Consider the following 19,496-nt stretch of genomic DNA (forward strand, 5'->3'; position numbering starts at 1 on the left):
CTCTGGAAAATCCTCTATCTTTTTGCTGATGACTCCACTCTCTGCCGCTCCATATCTCAACCCTCAGATCGGCAGGCAGCAGCCTCTTCACTCTCTGCGGACCTGGACAAAATCACAAACTGGTCAAACAAGTGGAACATGTCTTTCAATCCTGACAAATCTTACACTCTCACTATGTCTCTCCGAAAAGACTGTCTGGAAAACCCTCCCATCTACCTTCTCAACAATCCTCTCCAATAAGTTCTGTCACTCAAGATTTTGGGTCTCACTATCTGCCATGATCTTTCCTGGGAAACCACATTTCCAAGCTGTCCTCCAAAGCCAGTCGCCGACTGGGCATCCTTCGTCATGCAAAGCCCTTCCTTGGCACACCTGAGCTCCTCACCACATACAAGGCTTTCATCCGCAGCTCAATGGAATACTGCTCTCCACTCTGGGCTGGTGCTCCTGCCTCATACCGAGCTCAGCTTCACGCTGTAGAAACCAAAGCTTTCAGGATCATTGGTATCTCCCGTGATGAAGCTGATTCTGAGGACCTTTCTCTCTCACCGCAGGCAGGTTTGTGGTCTTTCTGTCTTCGACCGACTCCTCTCTGGCCTAGCTCCCCCAGCTCTGTCTGTGCTATGTCCCCCAAATATTCCTGCAGGACGCACAAGAACTGCCAGCAACCCTCTTCTGGTGAAACTACCAAAATCAAGACTCTCTATTCACCTTCACTCCTTCATTCCTCTTTTCTCCCACCTCTGGAACAAACTCCCACACTCTCTTCAATCCCACTCCTCCCTCCAGGTGTTTAAAACAGCTGTTCACCACCATCTCTTATCTTCCCCCATCCAAAACCTTGATCTTTTCTACCCCCGTTAATACACCCCAAATCCACATCTTTCAATCCCTGACTTCATACCTGAAATTCTTTGTAGTTTCAATTTGTTTTGTACCGTGTACCCCTTCCCTCACCCTATCCCCCCCCCCCCCCCCCCAGCCCTCTGCCTTCGAACAGTTCTCCTGAGATGTCCTTGTTCTCAACTGTTGCGCTTGTGTGCTTCCCTCTCTCTCCCCATCTTGTCTCCCCCTCCCCTTATCGTTTTACGTGTCCGTTTATGTTTTTTGTGTTTTATGTGATAATATGTGTTTGATGTGCGAGCTCTTAAATGAACCTCGATCTTGTATACAAAAAAAACAAAAAAAAACATGTATTTGAGATGTTTTGCCTCATTTTATACAATGAATACTGGTTCATTTCTTGTGGTTTCCACATTATTGATGAAAATGTATTTTTGGATGAAACCAGCAATAGATATTTGCATCAATGTAGGCACAGTAAGTCTGACAGGATGGTGCAGGGGTAGCACATTTATCTGAGTCTAGTGTAGGTTTGATTCTTGGCCTGACTATAAACTATTGGATTGATGCTTCGCATGCAGGGTTGTTGCATCACAAATTGCATCCTCACTCGGGTCGGGGTGATGTGTGAAGCTTGGTGTCCCATCAGCTAGCATTAGTTGGTGGACATGAAAGATCCCACGGTATCTTTTGCAGAAAGTAGGTGATTTATCACTGACACCCTGGCTAAATTCCAAATTCTTCCTCGAATGATTGCTTTGAAGGAAAAGGCAAACCACCCAGTGTGATTCTTGTTGTGGGGCTACTTTGGAAGCGCTGAATCTGCCTTGGGAAATTTCACATTTCCTCATGCAGTATCTACAAACACACAATGTACTCATAGCCTGGGCCATCTATGTAATTCCGCATGCAAAAATGGGGGGAAATTTGAACCTGCCACCCCCCCCCACCTCACCCCTCCATCCTCTCATTTCCACAATACCCCCCTCCCCACCCTTTCTCCTTACTTCTGTCATCTCCCAACCTCTTTTTTTATTTTCTGTTCATCTTCTCCTACTGTCTTACCCTACCTTTGCTCCTATATCAACACCTCTCCCACCCACCCCGGCCCCATCTCCACAAACACATCTTAATTCAGCTTCGGGTGTACTCGAAATTATTCTAACAGTGGGTATTCTCTCTGAAAGTCAGATTCCTCTCTGCTGTGGTCATATTCCATCTTGTATGCAAAATAACTTGCATCAGGAACAACATCCCATAATGCACTTGCATTGTGAGCAAGATCCTAAACATGTCATAAGGTCATTTTGATTGTTGTTCCCCAAAAGGGATTTTTTTTTTTTAACATTCTCAACCTCTTTCATTGGTCATTTATTGGCATTAAGCCCCTATGTCCCCTGGAATACCTTTGGCCTGCGGTCACTCTAGTGAAAAAGTTCAAGTGTGACTCGGTAATGTCGTACGAGCTTGATTGTATCATTCTTTTTAAGCAGGAATTCTGGATTTGAAGCATTCAGCCATAATTCCACAGAATAAAGCACCTCGGCTTATCAGCAAAGTGCGTTACAGAGTTTCTGATTCAAGCATTGTATTAAAATCTGAATTGCTGTCATGACAACAAAGCATTTGAAGGGTAAAACTAATGTCTCCCACAATGGTCTTATTCAGGAATGAAATATAGGTGGCCATAGGCAATAGCCTGGTGTTGGCTTAGCGGTTAGGGTGCCGGCTTGGGATCCGAGGATCCTGGGTTCGAATACCGGTCGATCGCTGAATTAACGCCAGGGGGGTTGACTCAGCCTGTCATCCTTCCGAGGTCGAGGAATTGAGTACCAGCTTGCTGGGATGAATGATCCCGGTGTGAACCCCAGTTTAGAATAGGTACACCGTATCCCTGCGCGTCATAAGAGGCGACTAAGGGTTGGCGTCAGGAAGGGCATCCGGCCATAAAAACATTGCCTCAAACAGGGAACCATGATTGTCATGGGGCCTGCAAGGCTAACCCCCACTCTAGCAGGGAAAATGGCCTTAAAATGATCATTCAATATATAGGCAATGTTGATGGGTCATGTCTTCTGCAAAACCTAATTTGGGTGAAGCTCTGGATTTTAGTTTTAGGCTGTGGCAGGTCATCTGCTCTAAGATGATACACTCTTTGGAGTATAAGAAATTTGGTGGACAGGTTGGGGGTGTAACAAGGTCGAATTGATTAGATTTTGATAAGATCCAGATCAGGATACTGGACTTTTCGAAGTGATTCTTCATAATTGAGAGATAGGACCAAAAACGATATGTAGCACGATATCTCAAATAGTAGGGGACGGATTGTGAGAAAACTAGGTGGATGAATTGGGCGTCAAGAACAAGCCGATTTGATTTTGGTTTGTGACAAGGCCGAATCTGGATGCAAATCCGGTCTATCAGTGGGATACAAAACGTAAACTGTCCAGCCTGGTAGAGGTATGCCCTCTACCGAGTGCGTTCTGGTTCATGTTGTTGTTATGGCTGCCGGTGTAGGGTTTGACATCCAGGAAGTCCACGCTTTTTATGTAAGACAAATTGATTTCCACAGCTCCCTGTACTCTTCCATTTGTGGCATTTCACCTTGTAAATTTCCAAGACAACGTATCAGTTTTTGTTTTCTTTTTGGGGTGAGAAGGAGAGAACATGGCAGTGTGTTTTCTTTTCTGTGTGTACAAGTGTGTATGGATATGCTTGTCCACGTAAGCATTTCTGGAGAGGGAAGGGAATGTGTTTCAACTCGAGGGGTTATTTGTGGACATGTGCAAGGTGATCATACGCCCAAAGCTTTCTGCCGTGACATTGCGTCAAAGCAGCAGATTTGCCATGTGCTTGGCTCTCTTACCACAGAGCCTTCAGGTACTTTTGCCCTTGCTAGGAATTTCAATTTTAGCTCACCTGGAATGTAGTTCACGGGAGCTTATGGGATGGCGCGTCGTCGGTTTGTCAGTTCGTCAGTCCATAAACACTTGCAAGCTCTTCTATGAAACTGCTGATGGGAATGAGACCAAACTTGGCTAAAATGATATTTGGAATGTTGCAACTTAAGTTTGTTCACAGCATTAAAAAAAATCTGGGTCTGAGGGGGTCTACCATGGGTCAAAGTGTGTCCAGGTCTGACCACCCCAAAATAGGTATTTGCTTTCTTCTCTGAAGCTACACACACAATTTCGATGAAACTTGACCACAACCTTCATCACCCATGATGTACCAGCATTTGTTCACGGCACTAAAAAAAATTGGGCCCTGACGGAGTAAACGGGTGGGGGGCGGAGTAGAGAATGCCCCCCAAAATAGGTACTGTATTTGCTTTCTTCACAGAAACTACACACACAATTCCGATGAGACTCGACCACAACCTTCATCACCCATGATGTATCAAAGTTTGTTGATGACATTAAAGAAATGGGCCCTATGGGGTTTCTCCTGCCCCTCCCCCCCCCCAAAATAGGTATTTGCTTTCTTCTCTACACCACACACACAATTCCAATGAAACTTGAACACAACGTTCATCACCCGTGATATACCAAAGTTTGTTCATGGCATTGGAAAATTCGTCGTCTAAGGGGATCTACGGGGGGAGGGGAGGTTGCTCCCCAATATACATATATATTAAAATCTTATGATCATATTAGTGTGATTCTAGATGCTACCCTGTCCCCTAGCAACCGTTGAAATTGGTTTCAAATTCCATGATACTGTCGACAATACCTTTATTCAGTGTAGTATACTGCTTTTATTATATAAGGTGAGTGCGCAGGGGTGTTTCTCCTATTTTTCTTCATATCTAAATATCTACAATGACCTTCAGTGAACTTCATAAAACAGCTTCTTGTTAAATTCCATTCATTTGAAGAACCATTCCTGCGGACTTAAGACTGATTGTTGTGACTAAAAATCAACCTTCTTTATCTGTTTGGTTTCAAAAGACATTTGTGAAGGCAATACAAGTTCCTTTCCTATTTAGTAAGTAGTTCTGTAAAATATATCGTTTTTTGGCAACATTATAAACTGAGCACTACGGTTCAACTTGATAGATCAAATAAATATATAAAATTATATATATACCAGCAGAAGTACCTGGCATTGCTGGGCGGGGGAGGGGAGGGGAACGGGGGGAGGGGGAAGGGGAGGGGAGGTGAACGGGGGGGAGAGGGGTGAGGGGGAGGGGGTGGGGGATGGAGAAGGGGAGGGGGGGAGGTGGGGGAAGTGAAGGGGGGAGAGGAAGGGGAGGGGGAGGATGGGTAGGGGGAGGTGGGGAAAGGGGAGGGGGGGGAAGGGGAGGGGGTAGGGTGGAGGGGGAAGAGGAGGGGGGAAAGGTAGAGGGGAGGGGGGAGGGAAGGGGAGGGCCAGTCAACAATGACGTTGCAGTTCTCATGGTAGGAGAGCAGCACAACAATTGTGACATTGTCCTGCATCTTCGCAACAACACCACAAAGCGGATTTTGGAGACTCACCGATCCTGTGACGCCCTCCAGTACCGGCGTTGCCGGGCGGGGGAAGGGAGACCTGTACATTCCCAACCCGTACATTCGCCCTCTCGACTCAAGCTCACTCGGACAAAAGCCTCGCACAAATTACACCGTGAAGGCCCAATGGCCATGTCTATGCCACAAATCAAGTACGTGAGCGAGTCTGCCACACTGAATTGAAAATATATAGAACTCTCATACTCCGTGAAAAGTGAAGCCGCCGTGTCGCCATCTTTAGTCTAGTAGGAAGACTAGGTCCCCCTGCACCCCCCGGAGATATACTTCTAATCAGTGTTTCTAGATTGGAAAAAATGTGTAGAAAATGACTAGCTATGGCCCCAAGCTGAAAAAATGTCCCACATACCATTTTTATGCAAATTACTGCTGCAAATTTTATGCAAAATTATGCAAATTTTATGCAAATTTTTGATGAGGAGTAGAGTTGAGGGGTCTTTGAGGGCTTCATCGAGGTGCTCTCGGTTGCAAGACTGGGTCATTCTGAGAAGCACAGCAGGGTCAGAGATCATGATGTTCTCCTCCTCAGTGAATCTCTCCATCAACAGCCTCTCCATTGCCTCACACACTGTTTTGAGGCAAAAGAGGGACTTTGCGTAGGCCTTTCCACTGAGAACACCTTTGAGAGATCCACTTGTTACTAGTTGTGCCTCAAAGAGAATCTCTGCATATCCAGAACCACGCATCTTGTGTCCAGTGAGCATCCCGATGTAGTTCATGGATGTGTGGAAGGGTCCAATCGTTACTACATGACTAGCAAATTCATTTGGCCAGCGCCAGATGATGGGAAGGGCTTTCATGCAGACACCCAGATCAAATGTATTCAGGACCCATCTCTGACCCACCTCAGCAGTTGCTGCCTCGGAACGCTTCAGTAGCTCACGAACAACTGCGTTGTCTGTGATCGGTCTGTGCCTGGTGCCTGCATGGCATGGCAATGGCCTGCAGCCTGTGCCTGGGCTAGGGGGTTTCACCTCTGCAACTGGTTCTCCCCCACCCAGCAAATCAACAGTCGACTACTGCACGCCTATCCACCAACCGATCACAGACAACGCAGTTGTTCGTGAGCTACTGAAGCGTTCCGAGGCAGCAACTGCTGAGGTGGGTCAGAGATGGGTCCTGAATACATTTGATCTGGGTGTCTGCATGAAAGCCCTTCCCATCATCTGGCGCTGGCCAAATGAATTTGCTAGTCATGTAGTAACGATTGGACCCTTCCACACATCCATGAACTACATCGGGATGCTCACTGGACACAAGATGCGTGGTTCTGGATATGCAGAGATTCTCTTTGAGGCACAACTAGTAACAAGTGGATCTCTCAAAGGTGTTCTCAGTGGAAAGGCCTACGCAAAGTCCCTCTTTTGCCTCAAAACAGTGTGTGAGGCAATGGAGAGGCTGTTGATGGAGAGATTCACTGAGGAGGAGAACATCATGATCTCTGACCCTGCTGTGCTTCTCAGAATGACCCAGTCTTGCAACCGAGAGCACCTCGATGAAGCCCTCAAAGACCCCTCAACTCTACTCCTCATCAAAAATTTGCATAAAATTTGCATAATTTTGCATAAAATTTGCAGCAGTAATTTGCATAAAAATGGTATGTGGGACATTTTTTCAGCTTGGGGCCATAGCTAGTCATTTTCTACACATTTTTTCCAATCTAGAAACACTGATTAGAAGTATATCTCCGGGGGGTGCAGAGGGACCTAGTCTTCCTACTAGACTACTTGGTTAGCACGACTCGATCAACTCGCTTCGCGGATCTCGTTTGTTTTGAACGTGTCCCAGATTTTAAAAGCCAGACAACTGTTAAAATGCCATTTTGTGCAGCAATAAACTGCTCCAATCGGTTAAGGAAGGGTTGTGGAAAGACGTTTCACAGCTGTTTCAAAGACATTTAATTCATATCGCACAAAATCGACAAAAATCGACACAAAACACGATCGCACAAAAGGTGAAAAAACGTAATCGCTTTTCGCTCTGAATTATGTGCAAACGCGTGACGGAAATCACCATCGCCCAGCATCGAGTGCCAACCAAGATGGCGCCCGGTAGCTGCATCTCCACCTATGTGGTGTGAATGGCAATGGTCATTCTATATATTTTCAGTTCAATGGCCTGGCGGCGAGGATGGAACATCACGTGATCGCTCTGAGCGAATCAGCGAGCTGCTCTGGCACAGGCTGAGATTCCGTGTATAATGTTCCTCACTGAAATGCGCTGAGGTAAATATGAATAAAAAATATGGATCTCGTCAAATATTTTTAGGTAGGCCATGTCCTTCCCAGGCTCAATGGCCATGCCTATGCCAAATATCAAGCACGTGAGCCTCTCCGTTTAGGAGTCTATCGGTAACATACACACACACACACACACACACAAACACACACACAAACTGTGTTTTATTTGTATATATATATATGTATATATATATATATATATATATATATATATATATATATATATATATATATATATATATATATATATATGAATGAATGATCGTTTTAAGGCCATTTTCCCTGCTAGAGCCAGGGTTAGCCTTGCGAGCCCCTTGACAATCATGGTTCCCTGTTTGAGGTAATGTTTTTATGGCCCGTTGCCCTTCCTGACACCAACCCTTAGTCTCCTCTTACGATGCGCAGGGATACAGTGTACCTATTCTAAATCGGGGTACACACCAGGATCATTCATCCCAGCAAGCTGGTACTCAATTTGCCGACCTCGGAAGGATGACAGGCTGAGTCAACCCCCATGGCGTTAATTCAGCGATCGACCCTGGGATTCAAACTCTGGATCCTATCTCGTATATATATATTGTTGTGGATATGAGAATGTTTTTTTAATTTTATTGTTGTGGTAAAACGTTGTTGTAAAAGGTTGTTGTAAAAGGTTGTTGTAAAATATCACCCCTCCTCCCTCCGTTTGTGGTTGTATAAAGGTCAAAGGGCGTTCCCGTAGTTAGTCCATAAAACATACATGCAGGACACGATATATCTTTTTTGACAGTTATATCCTTATTATGTGTATTAGTGTAAGGCTGTGTCTTCCATTAATTGAAATACTCCATTGCACCAGTGAAAGAGAATAGATTCCCTTTCCTTCCCATCCCCAAAACCTCCATTTCCATATTACATCCCCTCTCGTCACTGCTGAGCCCTCGATTCCCAATCACCTCCCCTCCAATAACCGCCATTGACCATGTGCTTTGAGTCGGAGAAGAAAGGCGTGTCTCCACCTCGTCAGAGGGGAGGAGGGGCGTGCCCGCCCGTCGTCATCCAAGGCGGAGCCCGAGGGTCGCGCGACCAACCAGGGCCGAGGTGAGCACCCCGATGGGCGTGTCCAAAACGCCGGGGGCGTAATCGCTGGAGGCGCTATAAAAGGCGCAAAACGGAAGTGGTCACGAGGAGTTGGTCGGAGATGCACTTTGAGTTGGTCAGGGATGCACAAGGAGTTGGTCGGAGATGCACTTTGAGTTGGTCAGGGATGCACAAGGAGTTGGTCGCAAGGAGTTGGTCTGAGTTGGTCTGAGTCGGTTGCGTTGGTAAGGAGTCGGTGGTCAGTTGGTTGCGGTGCAGAGTCGGTGGTGAGGAGTGAGAGAAACAAGAAAGAGTTGAGGGTTTGGACCAGACAAGTCCTGGGAACGCAGCGGACGGAGGCCGCAGCAGCAAGAGCACCCAACAGCCAAAGGGGGCCTGAACGGCGGTTTGGAGCAGGGCCGAAGAGGAACGGCGGCTACTAAACGCGCCGGTGGTGCTGCGGGACCCCCTTGGACCTCCCTCTCCCTCCAACCATCCACCTCCTGCCTTTCCACCCTTCTTGTATACGTGAGTTTGTTTTGTTTGTTCTGTCCCTGGGTATTTAATTAAGTCTGTAGGTAAGCTAAAATTTGCACTGTGTCACCTGCGTCTTATGTGTTGTAAATAAACTTGATTGTTCCTTTTTGCTTGTGTAAATAGTCAATAAATTCAGTCGTATTTCCAAACCTTTCTTGGCCTTCGTATTCCTCTTTACATTGCGTCGTTTTTGTCTTTTCCCTCATTGAGCAGCTGTGGTGCGATACGGCCAAAGTCCTGGGTGAATCGGGTGAGCCAGGGATCCTGTTAGGTCGCGGCAATACCAAACCGCTCGGTAACTAACATCTTAATCCGCGATCGGTAACAATTGGTGTCTGGGAGTGGGATTCGAGGCCCGAACCAAATTTTTAAAACGAATAGGAAAAAAAAAAATTTGGTCAAAATTACGAGCTGCCGAAATTTGTTTTGTTTAAAGCAAAACCCGAATTTTGAAATCGCGCCATGGCTGGGCAAGGCGACGGGATGCCGGTGGGAGAGCTAGAAAAGGGGTTAGGAGTAACCCAGGATCAAATGGAGGGGAGCAATGAGGAGGCGGTTGAGGGAGTATCAGACGCACAAAATGGCGCGCTCGCGCACGTGGTTGAAGAGTCCCAAAATAGCGGCGCCGCGGAGGGCGAGCCCGCGGTGGCGGCTGGGGACGCTGGGCAAACCGGGTTTGACCTCAGATTATTCTTGACCCAACTGAATGCAAAAATGGATAGTATGGGGGGCCAAATGGGGGCAATGAGGGACGAAGCGAGGGGTACCAATGCCCAAATTGGGGAGTTAGACAAGAAATTTGGGAAGTTAGACAATAATTTTGAGGGGTTAGACAACGGGATAAAAGAGGTGAAAAATGGGTTAATGGGGTTAGAAAATAGGATGGAAAGCAAATTGCGGGAAATAGGGGAGCAATCCGCCCGAGAAATTAAACAAATGGGAGAGCAGATAGAGGAGGTGAAAATCGGGGTAGAAACCAAACTGGATGCTCAGAGGGATGAATTGGGACAGATGAGGGTGGCATCTACAAAAGAGATGGGGGAGATGAAAGAGGAGATACGACGAGGTGTGGGTGAGGAGGTTTCGGGGCTACGCGAGGAGGTAAAGCGAGGTGAAAAGCGTATAGAGAAAGAGGTGAGAAATAATACGGCTAAGTTACAAGGGGGAATAGAAGATCTGACGGAGGAGGTGGAACAGCTGACAGAGGGACAAACTAAGTTAGTGGAGCAGGTTCAAAGGAACACTGCGGTACTAGGAGGGTTAAAGGCGACACAAAAAGAAATTAAAAACGAATTAATAGCGACACAGAGGCAATGTCAGATGGTACGGGAGGAACTGACAATGAGGGTGGACGAGGTGACAGAGATAATGGAGACAAAGGACCGGCAGGTGAGGATGCACATAGGGACGGTCACGGTAGCCCTAGAGGACGAACTTGAGGAGACGCACCGAGAAATAAAAGAGGTTAAACAAAAACTAGAGGAAGTGGAAGAAGAGGTGAGTGAAATTAAGAAGAGACGGACAGAAACTAAAAGAGAAATCCAGGAGGAGGTAATGGAATATGTACAAGGTCTGTGTTCAAATCATGATGAGGTGCTCACTAACCAAATAAAGAGTTTGCAGGTGGCAAAGGAGGTGCGGAGACGAAGTACGGAGGTAAGTGGCAATGTATATGATGTGAGGAAAGCTTCAGTCGGCTTGGGGATTGGTTTGGATCCGGGTGTTCGTGAAAGGCCGTTGGTGAAGTGTGTGACAGGTCTGGTGTGCGAAGAAAGAGGTGTGCGAGAATGTCCGACCATGGGGTGTGTGAGGAAAAAGTGCACGCCGAGGAGTGAGTGTGCCGTCAAGAGTGAGTTGGTCGAAGCGCGTGTGCGAGGGGGTACATGGAAGCGCGGTGTGGTGAGTGTTACGGAGGAAGTAACGAGAGAGTGTACACCTGTGGTGAGTGTTACAGAGGATGTAACGAGAGAGTGTACACCTGTGGTGAGTGTTACAGAGGATGTAACGAGAGTGTACACCTGTGGTGAGTGTTACAGAGGATGTAACGGGAGGGTGTGCGCGAGAAAGGTGTGTAACGGACGGGTGCATGAGGAAAGAGTGTGCCGTCGAGAGTAAGGGTGAGTGCGCTGTCAAGAGTGGAGGTGAGAGTAGTGAGAGTGAAACGGAGCGTGAGTTGGTTGTGACAGGTGAGCGAGGATGTACACCTGGAATGGAAGGATGCACACCTGGAATGGTAGAGCGTGTGTGGGAAGGCACATTTGAGTTGGTAGTGAGGCACGTGGTTGGGTGTGCGAATGAGAGCACACCTGTGATTGTCACAGAGGAAGTGACCGAGGAGGGGGCGCGAAGAGGTGTGTTGGTGAGGTGTGCGACCAACGAATGTGTGCCAAAGTGTTCGGTGGTCAGGTGTGTGACCAAGTCGGCGAGCGGAATGAGTGTACCGAGGTGTGTAAGGAAAGGTACGAGGAGAATGGGAACAGCTGCATGTATGAGCAAGAAAGGGGTAGCGTATGCATGTAAGAATCCAGGTGAAGCGTCGACGGTAACCAGGCTAGAGGTTAGAACGACTTATAGCCGAATCGGGCCCTCGGTGCGTGCCGGGCTTCGCGTGCCGCGAGAACCAGCGGGGATCCGAGCCACGGCGGGTTCGAAAGGACCGCCGTGCGCGATCCACGCTGGGCCTCGCGTGGAACGGCCGCGTCCGGGCTCCACTAGGCGGAGCGGGCAGCCCGATAGGACGGGTCGTCATGGCGACCACTTTCTATTGAGACGTGCCGGCAGGTCGAGATCGGGACATTGGATGGCTCCACGCCGAGGTGGTGCGTGGGATCTCGGCCCGGGTAAGCCCCCGCCCCTGCCCCGAATGCGGGACGCATCCAGCCGCCGGCACAAAAGAATCCGCGTTCATTGCTCGGCTGTACGAAGCCGGGTTGTAGATGTGAATTGGCGCACCGAGAGGATGTAATAAGTAGACGGGTGATGGTGATAGTGATAGTGATTTAAAACGAAATTTAGAAAAGTGAATAGAATTGGCAGTAAATGGAAAATTTTTGAATTGGTTGGAATCTGGACGAACAAAATTGATAGTGAGAGACCCCCGATGTGGTGGGATGGCAAATCCACCATCCCTCACAGAAGTGGGGCAAAGGAGCAATAGCTTATGGGGTTGATGGCAGTGAAAACTAGCCCGGGTGGGTTAGGTTATATTGATAGGGATCTAGCGAAGATGACATTAGGTGACGTTAAGTTAGTTAGTGACTGATACCTGTAGTGGGGACGCAGGTAGATTAGTGTGGATGATAATGACGTGGGAGCGCAATAGTTTAAAGGGACGACTGGGAAGCGCAAGTTTCAGAGGAGAGTAGTTAGCTGAGATGATGCCGTGTGTGTGAGGATTGGACAGCTGAGAATGGAACAGGTGTGATTGCACAGGTGTGCAACTGAACAGGTGTGTGGAGCAGTGTATGAGGGAGTAGTGGTGATTGTGTGTTGTGTTGACCAACTGGTCCAGGAAGAGGAGGAGGGTGCAGGTGGCACCAGGTAGGATTGCACAGGTGTGCAACGACAGGTGAATAAAAGACAGGTGTATGGAATAAATGGTATGGAGTATTGGAATGGATGGTCGTGGAGTGAGTATGGTGGAAATTGTGGAGTGGAGTGGATGGTGCGAAGGTGTGAATGGGGGAAGAGTGGACCCCCATCACGGATACCCGGGGCGGGTAGTGCAAGTGTTAGGTAGAGGGTATAGGTAAATTGTGGTTGGATATTGGCATCTGTGGTGCGAGGTGAAAGAATGGTATTTGGATGGGTGCATTAGTGTCATGGAAATGGCTGGGCGTGTAGCCTGTTAGTGTGTGTAGTTGGTTGGGCGCTCCACCACTGTGAGGATGTCGGCCAGGTGAGGCCGCAGGTGGGCTCTGGGAGCCGGTAGTAGTTGTTGTGGATGGGGCCCGAGGATCCGGAGGACGGACCCGGGTAGCCCAGTGCCAGAGGGCACCGAGTGGGGTGACAGAGCCAGGAGGGGCCTGCCCCAGTTAGATAGGTTAGGGTGAGGAGCTAGGTAAGCTCGGGTGGCAACTACAGTGGTGGAGGTGTGCAGGTGGGTAGACCTGCTGGGAGAGTTACACGTCGCAGCCCAGAAATTGTGCGAGGGCACCGGGAGATGAATCGGGGGAGTGAGACCCCAAATTGAGAAGCACCACAGTTTGGGCAATGGGAATTGGTTATTAGAACCCATAGTGTAAGTTGGCCAATGGATTGGCAGGGAAAGACCCCGGGTAGTGTAAAGTGTGTTAAAGTCATTTAGAAAATAGTTAGGATGAAGGATCTCCTCGCACCATCTGCATCCACTCACCTGAGGTGACAGGTACTCCACACCATGCCATGTTTTGATTATTTTTTATGATGCAAATGTTTGGATTGTGAGACGCATCATGACGTGGGTGTGACATTGTGCGTAATTCCATCTCTCCCTCCTTATGAGGATTGATGATGAATTGGTGATGGCAAATTTTGAAGTAGAGGGATTGTGGAGACGAATTTGGTATAGGGGAAATATGGGGAAGACGTGACAGTAGTGACGAATTTGTAAATGGGTAGATTTTTGTACATATGGGGTAAGGGCAAGGGTAGGGTAGGTGACAGTGGGGTGACGTACGGTAGGGACGAGCTTTCTCACTTCGCCCTCCGTACGCATTTCGCCTTGCATTGCCTTATTGACGTGTACCCTTGTGACCTTACCCCTCGCTCAATTGTCTTTCTTTTGTCTCCCACATGACCTGTGCGCCGTTGGGCGCCGAGGGGAGCGTGCGTGGGTCGGCCATTGTGCGCCCGAAATTCCCAGAACCAGCTGTCTGCATCGATGCACCACATTATGGACCACATGCCTGTGGCCGAGCACCACTTATGGACCCCATGGGTTGGGGCATGGCCCCTCTGCTGGAACCGGCCATGAGGGCCCGAAATCTTGCTGGCGGACCTTGGCCACAGGGCACCGATGCCCCACAGGTGAACCACACATAGTCGGCCCTGTGGGCCATAAATAAAGCAAATAAAAAGGACACATTGGGCACACTTTATTGAAAATAGGCCGCCAGTAAGCAAAGCAAAATGAAAATGACAACATCTGGAAGACAAATAATAATCACCAGCAGAGGGAGCCGAAGAGCAAGAGACACCTGCAGGGTTAGGGGTTGTTGATTTTATTTTTATTGAACATTGTTGAACAGTGATGACTGCACCGATTGGTGCTTGAGGGTGCTTTGGTGCGTTTTTGGGTGCGTTCATGGTGCGTCGATGCAGAGCAGACTGTCTCCCCCCCAGAAAGAACAATTACAGGTCCTGGGTTAGTTTTGTAAATAAAAATAGCGTCAATTGTAAATAATGCTTCCCACCGTCAGTGAGTAGTTTGAAGACCATTCCGCAATTCGGTTAACTGTGGGCGTAAGTCTGTTAGGCAGGGTGCAATGGAGCAGCGGGACACATTTATTATGTTTTAAAACTGTCGCACTCAGGGTCAGGTTAAAAGCAGAGGGAACTACACCTACGTGCCACACTAAGGTAAAAGTTATAGGCCCGGGACGTGCCTAAGGGGAGGAGGGTGCAGTGTTGTGGATATGAGAATGTTTTTTTAATTTTATTGTTGTAAAACGTTGTTGTAAAAGGTTGTTGTAAAAGGTTGTTGTAAAATATCACCCCTCCTCCCTCCGTTTGTGGTTGTATAAAGGTCAAAGGGCGTTCCCGTAGTTAGTCCATAAAACATACATGCAGGACACGATATATCTTTTTTGACAGTTATATCCTTATTATGTGTATTAGTGTAAGGCTGTGTCTTCCATTAATTGAAATACTCCATTGCACCAGTGAAAGAGAATAGATTCCCTTTCCTTCCCATCCCCAAAACCTCCATTTCCATATTACATCCCCTCTCGTCACTGCTGAGCCCTCGATTCCCAATCACCTCCCCTCCAATAACCGCCATTGACCATGTGCTTTGAGTCGGAGAAGAAAGGCGTGTCTCCACCTCGTCAGAGGGGAGGAGGGGCGTGCCCGCCCGTCGTCATCCAAGGCGGAGCCCGAGGGTCGCGCGACCAACCAGGGCCGAGGTGAGCACCCCGATGGGCGTGTCCAAAACGCCGGGGGCGTAATCGCTGGAGGCGCTATAAAAGGCGCAAAACGGAAGTGGTCACGAGGAGTTGGTCGGAGATGCACTTTGAGTTGGTCAGGGATGCACAAGGAGTTGGTCGGAGATGCACTTTGAGTTGGTCAGGGATGCACAAGGAGTTGGTCGCAAGGAGTTGGTCTGAGTTGGTCTGAGTCGGTTGCGTTGGTAAGGAGTCAGTGGTCAGTTGGTTGCGGTGCGGAGTCGGTGGTGAGGAGTGAGAGAAACAAGAAAGAGTTGAGGGTTTGGACCAGACAAGTCCTGGGAACGCAGCGGACGGAGGCCGCAGCAGCAAGAGCACCCAACAGCCAAAGGGGGCCTGAACGGCGGTTTGGAGCAGGGCCGAAGAGGAACGGCGGCTACTAAACGCGCCGGTGGTGCTGCGGGACCCCCTTGGACCTCCCTCTCCCTCCAACCATCCACCTCCTGCCTTTCCACCCTTCTTGTATACGTGAGTTTGTTTTGTTTGTTCTGTCCCTGGGTATTTAATTAAGTCTGTAGGTAAGCTAAAATTTGCACTGTGTCACCTGCGTCTTATGTGTTGTAAATAAACTTGATTGTTCCTTTTTGCTTGTGTAAATAGTCAATAAATTCAGTCGTATTTCCAAACCTTTCTTGGCCTTCGTTTTCCTCTTTACATTGCGTCGTTTTTGTCTTTTCCCTCATTGAGCAGCTGTGGTGCGATACGGCCAAAGTCCTGGGTGAATCGGGTGAGCCAGGGATCCTGTTAGGTCGCGGCAATACCAAACCGCTCGATAACTAACATCTTAATCCGCGATCGGTAACAATATATATATATATATATATATATATATATATATATATATATATATATATATATATATATATATATACAGTATATATATATATATATATATATATATATATATATATATATATATACAGTATATATATATATATATATATATATATATATATATATATATATATATATATATATATATATATATATATATACATACATATACCGTATATACCGGTGTATAGGACGCACCTTTTTTTTCGGAAAAGAGTCAAAAGGTAGGGGTGCGTACTATACACGGGGATAGAAAAGAACGACTTCAAAAGAACATATGTCACCCACAGGGTGAACCGTATCTTGCCATTTGACCTTGACCTTAATAATTTCGTATGGTGAATAGTATGTCTTCATGACCAACGCACATGAAATATTGAAAGATTTTGATGAGAACTGAGGAAATAATTTTTTCATGAAAATTCCGTTTTTTCGTCATGACGTCATCAAATGACGTCACATTGTCAAACTAGTTATATGTTTGGAAAGCACTCAACAAGGGCTTCAATTTGAGGTACTACTCGATATGGTAACTGAAACTTGAAAATTTTACCTTTTGGTCAAAATTGAATGACCTTCAAAATGACCTTGAAGGTCAAGGCCGATCGACACCAAAAACTAATCAACTGAGCGCCATACCACACCCTATATAGCCACCAAGTTTGGAGATCATAAGATCAAAGTTACTCAAAAAATAAGGGTTTCGTAATTTGACCTTGGGGTCAATAATTTTCGACCTCCAGCGCTAACCATGAAGGTCAAGGCCGATCGCCACCAAAAACTAATCAGCTGAGCGCCGGACCATATACTAGATTCCCATGAAGTTTGGAGACGATCCGATCAAAGTTACTCAAAAAATAAGGGTTTCGTTGACCTCCATGATTGACCGCAAAGTGACCTTGACCTTTGACCTTGACCTTCAAAATTTTGTGTGCTGAAGGGTATCTCTATAGGACTCTGATATGCGAAGTTACAGGAGTTTCCAATAATAACTGTGGTCTACAGAGTGATCTAAAAGTGAAAAAAAAATGATTAACCACAAACAAAAAAACAAAAAAACAAAAAAACAAACAAACAAACATACAAGCTGACTGATACATCTTGCAAAAACTTCGTTTTGGCAAGATAAAAAACTTCGTTTTGGCAAGATAACAAGTCAATTTTCCAATACATTTTTGGGAAAAAGTATTTTACGAAAAGCGATCTCGGTTGCACGTTTTCCCCGTTGCATCATGCACAATTGCGCCGACATGCAGGGCCGCCATTGCTGCTCGTTCGCCCCGGATGGCAAGCGGGTTTTGTAACTTAACGAGGTGAACCACCACTTGGTGAACGCTATTCAGGCTGCTTTTGCAAGCCATGACATTACAGTAGACAGAGCTCCCTTTTTGTTTTTACGTACCCATTTTTTCATTGACTATTGTGTGATATAGTCAGTCTCCCCCTCCCTCCTTCCCCCCTCCCCATTTCCTCGCTCCACCCTCCTTCCCTTCTCTCTCTCCTCCCTGCTCCTCCTCCTCCTCGCTCCCCCACCCCTCCTTGCTCCCCCACCCCGCCTCCCTCCCCCACCCCTCCCCTCTACCACTTTCCCCCTCCACCCTCCCTTCTTCTCTTCTCCCTCCTTTCTCTCTCTGCCCTTCACCCTCCATCCTCTCTCTCCCCCTCCCATTCCACTCCCCTCCCTTTCCTTCCCCTCCCTCCCTTCCTGTCCCGCTGCCTTCCCCTCCCTCCCCCTTTCCCCCTCCTTTCCTTCCACTTTCCCTTCCCCTTTCCTCTCCCCCTTCCTCCTTCCCCTCCCCCTTTCCTCTCCCCTTTTCCCTTCCTCCTTCCCCTCCCTATTCCCTCCCCCTCTCCTCACCCCTTCCCTCCCTCCCCCTTCCTTCCCCCTCCCCTCCCTCCTCCCCTCCCCTCCCTCCCCTTCCCTTTTGCCTCCAACTTCCCTCTCTCTCCTCCCCCTTCCTCTCCCTCCTCTTCTCTTCCTCCCTCTCCCTCCTCTCCCCCCCCCCCCCCCCCCCTATTTCATATTCCCGTCAGGAAGCGACTCATTGTTACCTGGAAACGCCGGGTTCTTTTGCTAGTTATAAATAAATGGGGCTTTTGTGAATGTATTATTACTATGCCTCAATCATTTTTCAACATATCATATTGAAACTTACACAGCTTATTTGTACGTTTGTGTCGTATATGTGAGGAAAATCTGGGTATTATCTATCTATAATTCCAGTAATCTCTGTGTGTTTGTTTGTACGTTTGTCTGTGACCGCTGTTTCTCGACAACCACGGGTCCGATATACTTTAAACTTGCCAGGTATATTGCTGGGGACCCGAGGATGTGCCTTTTCAAGGTTTCATATTAATCGGACAATTACTTACCGAGCTATGTCCAAAAAACGATTCAACCAATCAGAGAGCAGCGAGCTATCGCGTGTGCCGAACGTGGCGGACACACTCTGCCTCGGATGGCACATTTGAGAGCGTATTCATTTATTTCACGTTTGCAAACTATGTTGCCGCTATGTTGGCGTTAAACTATGTTTTAAAACTAATAAAAACCATTTCATCTAAATAGAGGGGGGGGGGGGATTGTCACTGTACTCGCAAGCCGTTCGCCGTTCGCTTTGGCGTTGCGAATGGACCAACACATTTCATGAACCAAACCATTTCATGTAAAGCGTTCGCCGTTCGCTTTGGCGTTGCGAATGGACCAAAACATTTCATGGACCAAACCATTTCATGTAAATAGAGGGGGGGATATAATTTTAGATATAGATATAGTACGGGCATGCCCTAGTCTATCTATAATTCCATTAATCTCTGTGTGTATGTGTGTATGTGTGTATGTGTGTATGTGTGTTTGTATGTTTGTCTGTGACCGCTGTTTCTCGACAACCACGGGTCCGATATACTTTAAACTTGCCAGGTATATTGCTGGGGACCCGAGGATGTGCCTTTTCAAGGTTTGAAATTAATCGGACAAGTACTTACCGAGTTATGGCGATTTAGCCGTTCGCCGTTCGCTTTGGCGTTGCGAATGGACCAAACCATTGCATGTAAATAGAGGGGGGGGGTTCTGTGGTCGTTGCGAATGGACCAAACCATTCATGTAAATAGAGGGGGGGGGGGTTCTGTGGTCGTTACTGCCACGTGGTTTCAAAGTTTTTTTTTGTTGTTGTTTGCACGCATGTTTTTTTGCACCCACGTACGGGCACGCCCTAGGATGTTTACACACACACACCCCTACACAAATTTTTTTTTTTTTTATTTTTTGGCAAGGAACGGGCACCCACGTACGGGCACGTCCTAGCTTATATATAGTACGGGCATGCCCTAGT

At 47.5% G+C, this 19,496-nt stretch overlaps 1 protein-coding gene across 2 annotated transcripts in view; it reads left to right on the top strand.

The window, feature by feature from the left end:
- Positions 1 to 19,496, top strand: part of TCF12 (transcription factor 12) — a 447,272-nt gene that overhangs the window by 123,491 nt on the left and 304,285 nt on the right. The window lies entirely within an intron of this gene.

The sequence above is a fragment of the Myxine glutinosa genome, chromosome 2 (genome assembly GCF_964187855.1).
Source record: "Myxine glutinosa chromosome 2, kmMyxGlut1.1, whole genome shotgun sequence".
NCBI lineage: Eukaryota > Metazoa > Chordata > Myxini > Myxiniformes > Myxinidae > Myxine > Myxine glutinosa.